This window comes from Dysidea avara, chromosome 11 (assembly GCF_963678975.1).
Source record: "Dysidea avara chromosome 11, odDysAvar1.4, whole genome shotgun sequence".
NCBI classification, from domain to species: Eukaryota; Metazoa; Porifera; class Demospongiae; order Dictyoceratida; family Dysideidae; genus Dysidea; species Dysidea avara.
In genome coordinates this window covers 7,886,202-7,900,980 of record NC_089282.1, presented here as the reverse complement: position 1 = coordinate 7,900,980, position 14,779 = coordinate 7,886,202, and the positions used below count along the sequence as shown (strand labels likewise).

Sequence of the window (14,779 nt, the reverse complement as noted above, 5' to 3'; positions counted from 1 at the left end):
GGTTACTATTTTGCCATGTATAGAGTTCAGCTACATAGCAAGTCACCTTGTATAGAAATCAGTCATCGAGTGGAGAGTTCAGTTACATTACAAGTCTCCTTGAAGAGAGTTCAGCTATGTATATCTATTATGTGCTACAAATCTCCCTCACCTTTTAGAGAGTTTAGTTATAATACAAGTTACCATGTAGAGACTTGCAAGTAACCCTGTAGAAAGTTCAGCTACATTACAAGTCACCCTGTGCAGAGTTTAGTTATGTTACAACTTACAATGTAGAGAATTTAGCCAATCGCAAGTGATTTTTTACACTGCCCAAATTACATTTTATACTGTTTGCTTAGCATTTTAGGACCCTTTTATCTTTTTGTGCTTGTTACCACCTACACCCAAAAGGTTTGACCACTAAAATAGATATTAGCACATCATATTTTATATAAAGCTTTTGACTACATATACAAAAGTAAAACAGATGAACACAGAGAGATTATCTAAAACTGTTTATGAGTAGCCAGCTTCCTTCAAATCAGCTTTATCAGCAGTCTTGCAGTTCACATTCCTGGTACCACCACTGGCGATCCCTACAAGTAACAAACACAATAACAGTATAAACTACTATAGATACTTAGATATGTGCTGCATGTACAGTTTATCAGTTGTGTGTATTAACAGAGCAGTCACTATATAGGTATTGTGAACTACTAACATGTTCCTCTTTAACATTACATATATCATTTAACAGCAATAATATTGTAATTTAATGTATGTTAAAGCCTTTGAGGTGTTTATCATGGAGAATGGATTTGTAAGAAATCCATATGAATAATCCATATTAAGCATCACTTTAGTTTAATATACAAGAAATGTAAATCTAAAATTCACTGTAGCATGCCATTTTAGCTTATGTAGCTATTTATTATTATACTTGTCTTCAGTGATAAAATCAATGTACTCACGAAGGCTGAGTTATTCACACCTGTGGTATTTAAACTGGGGGATGCATTTGCACAATTAATGAAGTGTCAGTGTTTTCAATGCATGTGCCTTGTTTATGGTATATATTATACAGACACCATGTAGGTTTCTCACTCTTTGCTGCTGCGATGCCAACTGAAAGCACCAACAATTACTTTGCCGGCATTCGGTCTGTAGCTCATGTATCCATCAAAGTCATTCACTGGCCCAACAAGCTTGCAGTTATTTGTAGTGCACTTACCACCACTTGAGCAACATTGAAAATCGAAACGTCGATCTTCTTTATCATTGCTATGAACACTCCTTACCCCTGCAAAGAAATGGTTTGGCTTGCACAGCACAGCCACAGGACAATCATAATGATTCACATAGCCTGTTCTATAGCAACTGGAACCACTTCCTTGAGTGTTTTCACAATTGTAGCAATAGACCCTGTCTTCTTTTCCATCATCATGATATCCATACACATTAGATATGGCATGGCCAGAGGGGCACACAAAACTGTGATATCTATCTAATGAATTGCAGAATTGTGATTCAACTGGTGTAATATAGCATATTGCTGCTAACAGAACAGTAGCAGATAAAAGGATCAATCTAAAAGGTTTATGATAAAATACATGCCATTATATACACGTATGTGAATACCTTTGCATTTTCACTCAACTTCTCTATAACTGATACACATCAGACTGTGAATTACTCTACTAGTCACTGCATTTTATAGTTTGGGTTGATATGTTGTATGGTTTCCACCATCGTTTATGTGTATATTACATAGTTATTATATCATTGTTGAATGAAGCGCTGGAAATGCTAATTGATATCATCATGTTTAGTTGGAATCTTAGAGGAAATTTGTAACTTGGTTTAACAAAATTGGTCTTTCAAGATATCCAAGTTTGATATCTTGTAAGTTTCAATACCGTAAAATCCACTTGAAACTTTGTCCACATTACTGTGCTATGCAACACCTATTAGCTGACAATTTTATGTTGCCACCATAATTATATTCACAAGACAAGTTATGATTTGACAAGTTATATAATTTAGCAAGTCAGAAAGCTTTGTCAGACTGGGCCACATTTAATTCCTTGCCAAGTTCGTGTGCCATTAAAATCTGTAAGCGTATATTAGTGAAGTAGAAATTGTCATCAGTTATTTGCAGCAGTTGTCTTTAATCATCAGCTACCATCCCATTTTATATTTGCATGTTAATTGTGCACATGTGAGAAGAGTTGTATCCCTTAAAGCCTTCTATTTTGTGGCTATATTTTGGTAAGACTAACTGTACACAAACATAACTGACACAAACTGACATAAGTGACAGATGATAGCATCCTAATTCTTTTGAATAGGAAAACAATTTTCAACATTTCATACACTAGTGTTCAAATCAGCATTTAGGAAATGTTGACACATTTGTGTGGCTGCAAAAGGATCACAGGTTAGATCACATATACATGTATAATATGTTTTGTACAACAGGAAGGTGGGAGTTGTAACTTAAATTACATCATATCTTAAGTAGAAAGTATCTTACTAACTGATTACAGTAGCTAAAGTAGCAGATGATGATCCTTTTGTTTAAGCCCTATTGTAATGATTCCTACTAGCTTCTAATATTCCCTTAAAGTTACTCTGGTACAGCATTTGCTTGTACCCTCTTATCTTGCTGGATGAGATGTTGCCTACATTTCTAGCATGACACATCCCAGATGGTATTCATTGTAGATTGATGAACACAAGATATAGTCATGGTGCATGTGTCTCAATGTACATTTCCATTAAATTATACAACTGAATTTATAGCTGTTTTATTGCTAATTATGTGGGGCTAAAGTAGAAACTAAATTAGCACTTTTAGGCATGATTGTCCTTGTTTAGACTCTTTACTGTAATGATCCTTACTGTTATATGCCCACTCATCTTGAGAAGTAGTTTACATGTACATTCCATGGCATGCACAGTTCCCCCAGATGGTATTCATTGTACGTATATAGATAAATACAGTACCTATATAAAGTCATGGTACATGTATCATTGTACAGTTCCATTGAAAAATAACTGCTAGGAACAGCAACAACATCTGCATACATTCTGCATTATATGATGTTATCAAGGTGGTACTGGATCATCACAATTTTTAAAATGTTTAATCTACTTGTCAAAACGATAATTTTGAAGTCACAACTTCCACTTTCTTGCTGTACAAAACATATGCATGTACTGTATGTGTCATATCTTGTGTTAGTCTAACACCTTTTGCAGCCATACATGTGCTATGGATGTGTCAACATTTCCTAATGCTGATATGTCACTGTTTTCCTATTCAGAAGAATTGCTGTATGATACAATCGTTATCACTCATGTCAGCCCACATACAGTTATCAAATTTAGCCACAAAAAAGCCTTAAGGAATTTTTTCTCAGCCACTGATCAGATGATGACAGAAACTTACGAGGATGCAACAGTTGCGCATAGTTTTCCATAAACAAGCTAACGGCTTGCTGGGTGTGAGGAAACAGATACAACTGTCATAACCACACATGGTCCAAGTCTTTCATGGAATGTTGTCATGAGCTCAGTTGGCCAAATCACATTTAGAAATTCGTTGTACCAATTTTTCTGTTCAGAGTAGCTAATTCATTTTGTTGCTTGGTTGCCATTGTATGTTTAGTTGTGTTTTGTTTTAATTATGTACAACTTCAAATATAAGTGTACAGACAAAATAACAAATAATAATAATCACAATTTAATAAGTAAGTATGTAATTATCAATTTAAATGCTTAGAATCTTCAGCTAAGTGGGGGAAATTATTCCATAGTAAACTTATGGCTGGGAAAAAAGAAACTAGTGTGTGGTCTTGGATGATGACACTAGTTATAGGTATTAAACGGATGATAATTTCTTGTTTTTGTATATGATGCAAAGTGGGTGTACAACATCAATTTCATTGTAAAATTCAATAATTTTGTATGTCATATTTTATTTATCTATCTTAAAAGTTACAATTTATAGTTACAGTACACAAACAGTGGGATTACATGTGCACAATATCATGATCACTAAAGCCATGCAAGGATGATATCAAATTTGAGAGCCGTTCCCTTCAGTGTGTTGCTCTGTACACACTAGCGTGAAACCTAGAACATTAAAACAAAACAAACAGCACATTTTTGCTTTACAATAAGGCAAATTGGGAATGTATTAAACTTGGTATAAGCACATTTCAGGTAGAGTTGACTTGCAACAAATTGATACAAACTCCCTATGGTTAAGATTCCACAGTAAACACTCACCAAACTCATTGACCTCCACATACCTAAAAAATCTCTTGGAAGCATTGCACACCACTATGAATTACAGCTGAATTAAGAAGGAAACGTTACAGGTTGTTTAAAACCTTTCATTCTCCTGTAAACCTTGAGCATTACAAATAACTAAAGCATCAAGCACAAAGGGAGGTATGGTGGCTTCACTTTATCTTCTCTCCTATCCCATACAGTCACATTTAGAGTCTAGAGTTGTTTTAGAAACTAAATTAGCACTTTAGGCAATGATTGTCCTTGTTTAGACTCTTTACTGTAATGAACCTTACTGTTATATGCCCACTCAGCTTGAGAAGTAGTTTACATGTACATTCCATGGTATGCACAGTTCCCCCAGATGGTATTCATTGTATACGTAGATAAAATTTAATAATCAGCTTTGCTGTCTGTCTTTTTCCCCCAAATAATAATAATAAATACAGTACCTATATAAAGTCATGGTGCATGTATCATTGTACAATTCCATTGAAAAATAACTGCTAGGAACAGCAACAACATCTGCATACATTCTGTATTGTATGATGTCATCAAGGTGGTACTGGATCATCACAATTTTTAAAATGTTTAATCTATTTGTCAAAATGATAATTTTGAAGTTGCAACTTCCACTTTCTTAATTGCTGTACAAAACATATGCACGTACTGTATGTGTCATATCTTGTGTTAGTCTAACATATTTTTGCAATGGTTAAGATTCCACAGTAAACACTCACCAAACTCATTGACCTCCACATACCTAAAAAATCTCTTGGAAGCATTGCACACCACTATGGATTACAGCTGAATTAAGAAGGAAACGTAACAAGTTGTTTAAAACCTTTCATTCTCCTGTAAACCTTGAGCATTACAAATATCTAAAGCATCAAGCACAAAGGGAGGGAGGTATGGTGGCTTCACTTTATCTTCTCTCCTATCCCATACAGTCACATCTAGAGTCTAGTGTTGTTTTAGTTTACACTAAAACCTATTTTAGTAAGCATAAATTACTTTTAGTATACTATACTAAACCAAAAACTAAAAGTTTGGATCTTAAGTTTTACTAAAACTAAGCTAAAACTAAAATGTTTTTTCCTATACTTTTTCTAAATAAAGTCTTTATCACACTCTTTACTATAAGTCCAGTATGGCAGTGAATTACTGAAGTAATTTTTAACCTTGACACAAACGCAATGACAACTCCCACTTTTCTTTGTGAACATTAGATGGTGCTAACTGATGCATGGCATGTGACAGTTATCACTTACATGACAAGTGTTCACTACAGAAAACCACATGGTGACCAATTAATAATCAGCTACACTTACAAGGATGCAGATAACAAGGCACAACCACCATGCCTGTTGATAATATGTATGTCATGTTCACTCAAGATTAGGAGGGAGCTTAAAATACTTTGAAGACTCAGTATAGCAGGCATGTATGATAATTCTAATGGAACTGTAGTTAGTCTTTCATATGTGAATTTCTAGCTCTGCTGTAACAACAAGTAATCAAACTAGTGCATTAAAATGAAGATGTTTAATTAAGTTGAGCTCTGTCCTTACAAGGGGTGGACCTATAAGGGGATCATGGTCTAAAACTGCTACACTAACTAAAACTTTATACTTCACCGGGACAGATATTATGTTAATTATAATTATTGAATGTGTGAACAAAACAACCAAAGTTGCTGGTACTAGTCAAATGTCTAATTTGAGTATATAGAATTGAACAGCATATAATACCCATCTTTATACTCTCATGACAAGTTGTTTATTATAACCCCAATACCTATGAAACACTTGCAGGCATGTAAATTCCTAGAGGGGTTTAATTTGAGAGGGTAAGCCAATAAATATCTTCATAATAGTCCCAAACCCAAGTTTCTACCAAATTTTAAACAATTTTCTGTTAATTGATTGACTGACCAGCTGATTGACTGATGCCTACAGCCAAACTCAACTTGACTATGAATAAGGCTACAAGCTTAATTTCTTCACTGTTTGACATCCTGATATGTACCTTTTCATAAACCACAGCAGCTACAATACATGTATCATGTACCTATCTTTGTCCTCCTTTGTGTTCCATTTCTTTCTTTGATACCATGTAGACACTAGTTCGTGACATGATTTGTGAATGGATTTATTGCAGAGGCACTTCTTGTACTTGTGTAACAGGTGGAACATAACTTAGCTGGAACTCAACAAATGGCCACTTTACAGTTGATAGTTGGGGGTGTGTGTTCAACCAAAATTTCTAAAATGACTGGATTGTTCGCAGTGGCACTTCTCATACTGTTCTTCATTTGTAAAGCTGTATATTAACTAGCAGGTGGAACATGCTGGTAAAAAAAAATGGAATGGCAACTTCACATTTCAGTCGCTAGTAATTGGGGTGCATGTTCAACTATGTGATCAATGTGTCTGGCGCTATTCTTTCCTTTGATGCAGTATGGGATGGTGCTGTAAAAAGTAAGTGTAAGGAAATTTTACATTTGGGCAGGGATCACAGATAAAAAAAGCAATGAAATAAGGGAGGTCATCTACACCTGCAGCTATACTAGTTAACATTTAATGCTGTATTATAATTAAATTCTATAGAATGATAGTATACAGAAATGATAACTGTAGGTGAAACAATCATTTGGCTACTATTATAGTGAACAAATTAGACAATTATTTTAAAATTCATTATTAGTTATTCTGTAACAATTTTATTGGTCTTCAATGAAGATACATTTTTTTGTCAAGCAAGATGCTTCTATGATGACCTTTTAAATGCAGGAACAAAACCACTTTTTAAGGGGATCCTCACCCCAGTACCTATACACTACGCTTATGTTTCAGTCTCTACATAATGTCCGCCACCACATCTCCCTTTCTTAAATGTGATCATCTGGGAACCATTTTGTTGGTGCATGGCTTAGAAGCACAGTTAGTCAGCAATTAGTATGAACATCACTGTCACTGGAATTGTAAGGTAAGTGTACATGGTTTCTTCTAATAATGTCAATTGGAATAGAACTTCATCAAGTTTTGATGTATAACATACTCTTTGAATTGCTGCAGATGTAGAGGATCCAGATGAGGACACAGGGTGCACATGCCTCCCCTCTGAAAAAATCTGTAGTATAATTCTATGCAAAAGATCATATCTGGATCAAGATACTATAATATAATAGTCAAATACTCTAATAGAACAGTCACCATTGTAACACTATTAAGAATCCTCCACTGATTATGAAACTTGCATCTGCAGCACCAACCAACCAACGGACACACTTAGCTATGTATCCTACTAGAATTTTTTAAAAAATTGATTTCATTTTGTCCTTTGTATGTTAATTTCTTATAGCTGAACGCATGACTATCACTGATCCCTGCATGCAGCTTGCGATTAATGTAGACCATTTAGAAAGTATGAATTATTGTTTGTGATTAGACATTGTGCATAAAACTACTCTACATAAAATGTCAGTCCTGAAACATGCAAAATACATAATAGCTTCTGGAGAGTGGACCCCCAGACTCCCTGCTTTACATTACTACCTATACTACACTTGTCATGGTGCACCTCCTTGTCACGGTAGTGTGTCGTGCGGCCCAAGCGTTTCTGAGATCCCTACAGGATGGAAGCCGGCGCGCCACACCGTGAGTATATTAACAGGAAGAAAGAAAACGCAATTTTCACACCTATGTAGCTCTGTGATCCCTAATCCTATTGGAACCAAATTTGCTACAGAAGTGCCGGCAAGTTAAGGGAGTCTACATACCAAATTTGAAGAAAATCACTCCAGCCATTTCCGAGATACGAGCGAACAAACGTTCGTTTTAATATCTTCGTTTCTTCTTCTTCGTCTTTTTTCGCATACTTCGAAAAATCCGCCATAAAACACGAATTCGTGCTCCAATAGGGCTGAAATTTGGCATAGTGTTCATTGTTTTATAGGTAAGAAAACACGACGAAACCAAATATTGCTATGGCTTCCCGTGAATATTGTTAGTTATTATGGTTTATGGCTTCGTTAGGCGTCTTTTACTAAGTTTATTGACTAGCTAATCATTCTATAATAATGTTTTTATGTCTGCAGGCACTGGTGAAGGTCTGTGGACGGCTTATCATAGTGGACATTGTTGAAAAACCGATGTGGTTATGGCGAGATGCTTTCATTTGAATGGTTTTGATTGTTCATCACTTCTGTCTTATTTAAGTAAGCCTATCAAACAGCTACCTCAGGTAGAGAGAGTTTCTAACCAATTAATTCTAGAACTGCTAACATTTAAGGATCAACATTCTCAGTGTAATTTTAAAGTGCTATATGCATGGCTAATGGGTCTTTATGGTGAAGCATGGCCTCATGAAAGTCCACCAACTGTTAAGGCAATTACTAGAAGTGTCCGTAGATTGATGGAGATTTATCAAAAGCTTGATAAGGCGAAAAGCTTTATAAAGGCGAGGAAATTTCTGAATTTTTACAGCAAGAATTTGTATTGCCGAAACTAGGAATTTTCAAAGGTCAAGTGGTACATTTTAGTCCCATAAAGAAATCCCAATTACAAGGTGTTGCGAGGGATGATGCAAAATTGACAGAAGTTAGAAAAAAAATGTATGCAGCTAACAGAAATGCCAATAAAAGGCTTAAATGTAGGGAAGTTGTTATTGCTGAGCAAAGAGATTGTATTGCAAGCCAGCAGAAGCTGATCAAATTTCATGAAGGCAAGCTGAAACGAGCTAATGATCAAGTGGAGCAGTTAAGGGTAAAGCTAAACAGGGTTAACCATCGTGCACTCTACTGGAAAAAAGAGCTTCAGAAATTGTGGACCATCAAAGTTCATCAAAAACATCTTACAAACATCAAATCGATAAACTAAAGGAAGAGTTGTATTGTCTCGAACAGGACAATGCTGAGATGACTGAAACTATAGAATCCATATACAGAAGTTCAAGCATTTGAGGGTAGAAAGTATACAAATGATGTTCGAGCTTGCATATACGAATTGCTGTCCCTAAATGTTGGTGTCCATAATGTTGCACCAATAATTCGCTGTGTGTTAAAGTGCTTAGTACTTAAATCCGTCAGTCGCTTACCAAGTTATGGCTTGACTTGCCAAATGATTCTTGAATCTCTAGTACTTGCACAAGCTCAACTTGGTGAAGAACTTTTACAAACCCCTGGCTCTACCACCTTGCAGACAGATGGGACTACCAAGTTTGGTGAACATTTTTCAACTTTTGATGTTAGGACTGAAGAAGCAGTTACATACACTCTTGGGATTAGACACATTTTTTCGGGATCTGCACAAAACACACTACAAACTTTCCAAGAAATTCTTTCTGATGTTGAAGGTGTACAGCGAGCATTAGGTAAAAACTCTAGCTCAGCTGAGATCATTGCAAAGCTTAAAAATACTATGTCTGATCGCCATTCTGCAGAGAAACTTTTTAATAAACTACTTGCTGAGTATAGAGTGGAAATTTTGCCCACAGTTGCTAAAAATTGGAGCATCATGTCGGAAAATGAGCGAGAACATTTGACACGAGTTAATAACTTTTTTTGTGGTCTTCATTATATTGTTGGTCTTGCAGATTGTGCAGAGGAGGCATTAAAAGCTTGGGAAGATGATAACATAGCACAAGAAGCATCTGGGTCTGGAACACAAAGATTGGTTCGTACTGCATGCAAAGCCTTTCACCACAGGGGGTCCCAACAATGTGGCAGCTATACTCTGTTTCATGCTTACTTGAAGGGAAAGGGCATCCATAAAATTCCACTAGCTCAATTTGTCGGAAATCGTTTCAACATATTGTTTTATGATGCAGCAGGCATATACTACTTGAGAGATGATATGATTCAATTTATTGATGAAATTCATAGCTAAAGTAGCAGGTGATCATCCTCTTTGTCTAAGCCCTTTCTATTGTAATGATTCCTACTAGCTTCTAATATTCCCTTAATTACTCTGGTACAGCATTTGCTTGTACCCTCTTATCTTGCTGGATGAGATGTTGCCTACATTTTAAGCATAACACATCCCAGATGGTATTCATTGTAGATTGATGAGCACAAGATATAGTCATGGTGCATGTGTCTCAATGTACATTTCTATTAAAATGCAACTGAATTTATAGCTGTTTTATTGCTAATTGTGTGGGGCTAAAGTAGAAACTAAATTTGCACTTTTAGACAATGATTGTCCTTGTCTAACTCCTTACTGTAATGATTCTTACTGCTTGTATTTTGTAAAGTTATTATTATTCCATGCCCACTTGATCATCTCAGCTTGAGAAGTTGTTTACATGTACATTCCATGACATGCACAGTTCGCCCCAGATGTGGTATTCATTGTACGTAGATAAATACAGTACCCATATAAAGTTATGGTGCATGTATCATTGTACAATCCCATTGAAAAATAACTGTTAGGAGCAACAACATCTACATTCCTACTTCCTGTATTGTATGATGTCATCAAGGTGTATTGGATCATCACAATTTTTAAAATGTTTAATCTACTTGACAAAATGATAATTTTGAAGTCACAACTTCCACTTATTGTTGTACAAAACAAATGCATTGTACTGTATGTGTCATATCCTGTACATGTGTTAGTTTAATGTCTTTTTGCAGCCACACATGCGCTATGGATGTGTTAACATTTCCTAATGCTGACATGTCACTGTTTTCCTATTCAAAAGAATTACTGTATGATACAATTGTTGTCACTCATGTCAGCCCACATACAGTTATCATATTTACGTAGCCACAAAAACAAGTTTCTCAGCCACTGAAGTTGTCTACATTTAAGGTCAAATAAAAATTTTAATTTTTGTCTCAAAATTCCCTTTACTCTGTCCCCTCCACTGGCACTTTGCCATACAAGTCCTAACTTCACTATAACTGTTTGGATAATTTAAAGTTCAGTTATATATTAAATAAAAATACAAACAGTACTTCAAACACAAAATTTAATGCAAATTTTATTTGTGTTAACCATGTGTAGCCCATCCCCTGCCCAAGCTCTTTAGACTAGATTAGTTGTACAGAAATATGTATTTTAGCCACTGGCCATGGTGAAGGTTGTATCAGGAGAAAAATGCCCAAAATAGATGGACCTACAGATAACCAAAACTTATAAGGATGCAATAAGTACAAATAATTTTGCATTGAAAAAATTAGTTACAGGCTAGGGGCTCGCTGGGTGTAAGGAAACAGATACAACTGTCATAACCACACATGGTCCAAGTCTTTCATGGAATGTTGTCGTGAGCTCAGTTGACCAGATCACATTTAGAAATTTGTTGTACCAATTTTTGTGTTCAGAGTACAGGTAACTAATTTATTTTTTTGCTTGGTTGCTATTATATATTTAGTTGTGGTGTGTCGCTTTGTCTTTTATTATGCATGACTTCAAAAGAAAATAAAGATAAGCGTACAGACAAAACAACATAAAATTAAGTAAGTAATTAATTACATTATAAATTAATTATAGATTTAAACCTTAGAGTCTTTAGCTAAGTGGGGTAAATTGTTCCATAGCAAAATTGCAGCTGGGGAAAAACTGATATGTGGTCTTGGATGATGACACTAGTTGGAGATTAAATTTTTTGAATATGATGCAAAGTGGATGTATGACTCAAATGGGATATTAATTTTGTTGTGAATAATTTTGTACATCATAGATAATCTAATTTTATTTATAGTTTAGTTATACTGACAGTGGGATTACGTATGGATGTGTTTGTTACAAAGCAAGCTGCTCTGCATTCTATTCAAGAATTCAGGGTAAACTGCCAAGACACCCAGACTGTTGCGGCATATTAGAATGAATATGGTATATGCTAACTTCTTTGCATGGGGAGAAGCATGTAATGTTTCATTTGAGAATCCTAGGATTTTGTTAGCTTTGGCTGTTATATAGTTGACATGAGTGTTCCTGACTGGATAATGATACCCAAGTACTTGCAGTTGTCAACTTGATACAGGGGAGAGTTGTTCATATAGTAGATACTAGAGATGGAATAGAGCTTGCTTAGAGTTATTCTTTTACTGTAACATTTATTTACATTGAGTTTCATTCACCATATTGAGGCTCATTCCATAAGGAAATTGATATCATGCAGTTTGAAGCAGGGTAGTATCTTCTGTGCTTATGATATACATATCTATGTAATATGCAGTCATCAGCAAACAGTCTTATTGTGGAGTGTTTAATGCATTGTGGTAAGTCATTTATTTGTATTGAAAACAATATGGGACCTAGGACTGTGCCTTGTGGGACTCTTGATGTGACTGGGATAGGAAAGAAGATAGAACCAATTGGAGTAAAGCTTGTCTCCCTTTGTACTTCAGTAATTTGTAATGCTCAAAGTTTACAGGGGAATGAAAGGTTTTACATTTTAAACAACCTGTTACGTTTCCTTATTAGTTTTCTTAATTCAGCTGTAATCCATAGTGGTGCGCAGCACTTCCAAGAGGTTGTTTTAGGTATGTGGAGGTCAATGAGCTTGATGAGTTTACTGTGGAATCTTAAGCATAGGGGGTTTGTATTAAGAAAGTTCTTCCTGAAATGTGCTTATACCAAGTTTTCCCAATTTGCCTCGTTGTAAAGCAGAATGTGCTGTTTGTTTTGTTTTGATGTTGTGTGGTGTGTACATGTACAATATCATGATCGGGATGATCTCAACTTTTTGATCAGTTAATAAAGAATAAACCAAGTATATTCAGGGAGTGGATTTAGGTGGGCAGGGGTCAGTGCCCCCTTCCCCTTCATTAATTTTTCAGTGTGGTGCTGATAGACACCCTATATAGACATGATTCAAACAATTTTGGTACAGCTTAATAATAATATAATATAGATTTGATGTACATACCTCCATAAGTGGAGTATAATCACATATCTGAATCACAATTATGATTGTGTGTGTGAATGTATGTTAACACAGTTATCTGTCAATTAATTACAAGTGTGCATGTGTGTGTGCAAGTTGGCTTGAAAATTTTCCATTGAGTTTTGATTGACAACATCTCCCGGCAAGGTATTCCAAAGTTTAATTGATGATGGCATATATGAATATTTGTATGCGTCCACTCTTGTGTATGGCTGCATGAGGTGACCACGTGTATAGTGACATGCACTACTAACTCATAAACCCATGGTTTTCCTATGAACCCAAATTCACAGGTTATTCATATTTATGACCCTATGAATACTTTCTGTTTCATAGGCTATGAATTTTATGCACCCTATGAATTACACATGAACCATCACATGAAAGCACCATGACTTTAATATGAATTATTATCCCATGAAACCCATATGAATTGGCCATGAAACTACTACCATACAATGGATGAATATGTCATGAATACTCCATGAAGTGCACTATGAAATTTACATGAATGTCTCATGAATTTATTAATGAATTTTACATGAATTAATTAATGAAATTTAGCTAGTTGTAAGAAAAAAATTATTATAAATCAATTGAGTCGGCTAGTGTGTGTATACGAATAAACTGTAAGCTTACAGATCTTGTGTTCATTCTTGCTATATAGGGATCGGCAATGGTGGTACCAGCACTGTGATTTACACTACTGCTGATATGACTGATGTGAAGCTGCATGGCCACTAATACCAAAGCATTAGGCAGTTATAGCTATGACCTTGTAAACATTATAACTTTTGTGCTTGTTATGTTTCTATTGTATACAGGTGGCCATCGCTTATACATAATTATATTGATATATAATTGCACACTTATTTATACAACTACCTACTTGTGGCCAAAAAAGTTTATACAGCATAGATGTGCTGCTAGACGAAGCAATCTTGATTCTGCTTCATAGTACTGCTGGAGTCCACGTGGTTCAGTCTAGAGCTGGAAACTTTCCTATGATAAATTGATTTGCTTGTCCAAACACTGTAATGTTATATGGAAACTAATAACAGAATTACTGAGTATATTTAATAAATAACTGTAAGTAACAAACTAGTTTACTTTAATTTGCATGGATCAATTGTCTTTTCTTTAAGTACATTTAAGGCATTTTCTACTAAAGAGTTATATAAATGCAGCTATTGGTAGCAAAGGCTTGTACTATTCAGTATTAATTCTGCAAATTATTCATCTGAGTATGTAGCTCCACCAGTCTTGGACACTGAATTAATGCATATGTACTGTATATGCATGTACGCATTCTACGCAATACTATTAGTCATACCACCCACTAAAACATTAGCATTGTCATTTAATGGTACAAAAAAAGACTTTTTAAGATATAATATACAACTCAAAGTCAACAGGCAAGCAAGTTATAAAGTACTGATTATCCGAACTCCAATGGTCTAGTATCTTGGGCAATGGTAAAAATCTTCAGAAAAGTGATAATTGAAGCCCATACATTTATATACAGACTGAGTTGAAATGCTCTAATAGACAGCTGCTGTATCTTATTTTTAGTTTTAGTTCTTTGTTTAGTTTTATACCAACT

The 14,779-nt window shown here is 35.2% G+C and overlaps 1 long non-coding RNA gene across 1 annotated transcript; it reads right to left on the bottom strand.

Moving 5' to 3' along the window:
* Positions 1-414: 414 nt before the first annotated feature.
* Positions 415-1,678, bottom strand: LOC136238965 (uncharacterized). The gene is made up of 3 exons (XR_010693300.1): positions 1,621-1,678; positions 1,087-1,569; positions 415-578 (listed from the first exon to the last, which is right to left on the bottom strand). It is a non-coding gene; the product is annotated as an uncharacterized lncRNA (long non-coding RNA).
* Positions 1,679-14,779: the final 13,101 nt, after the last annotated feature.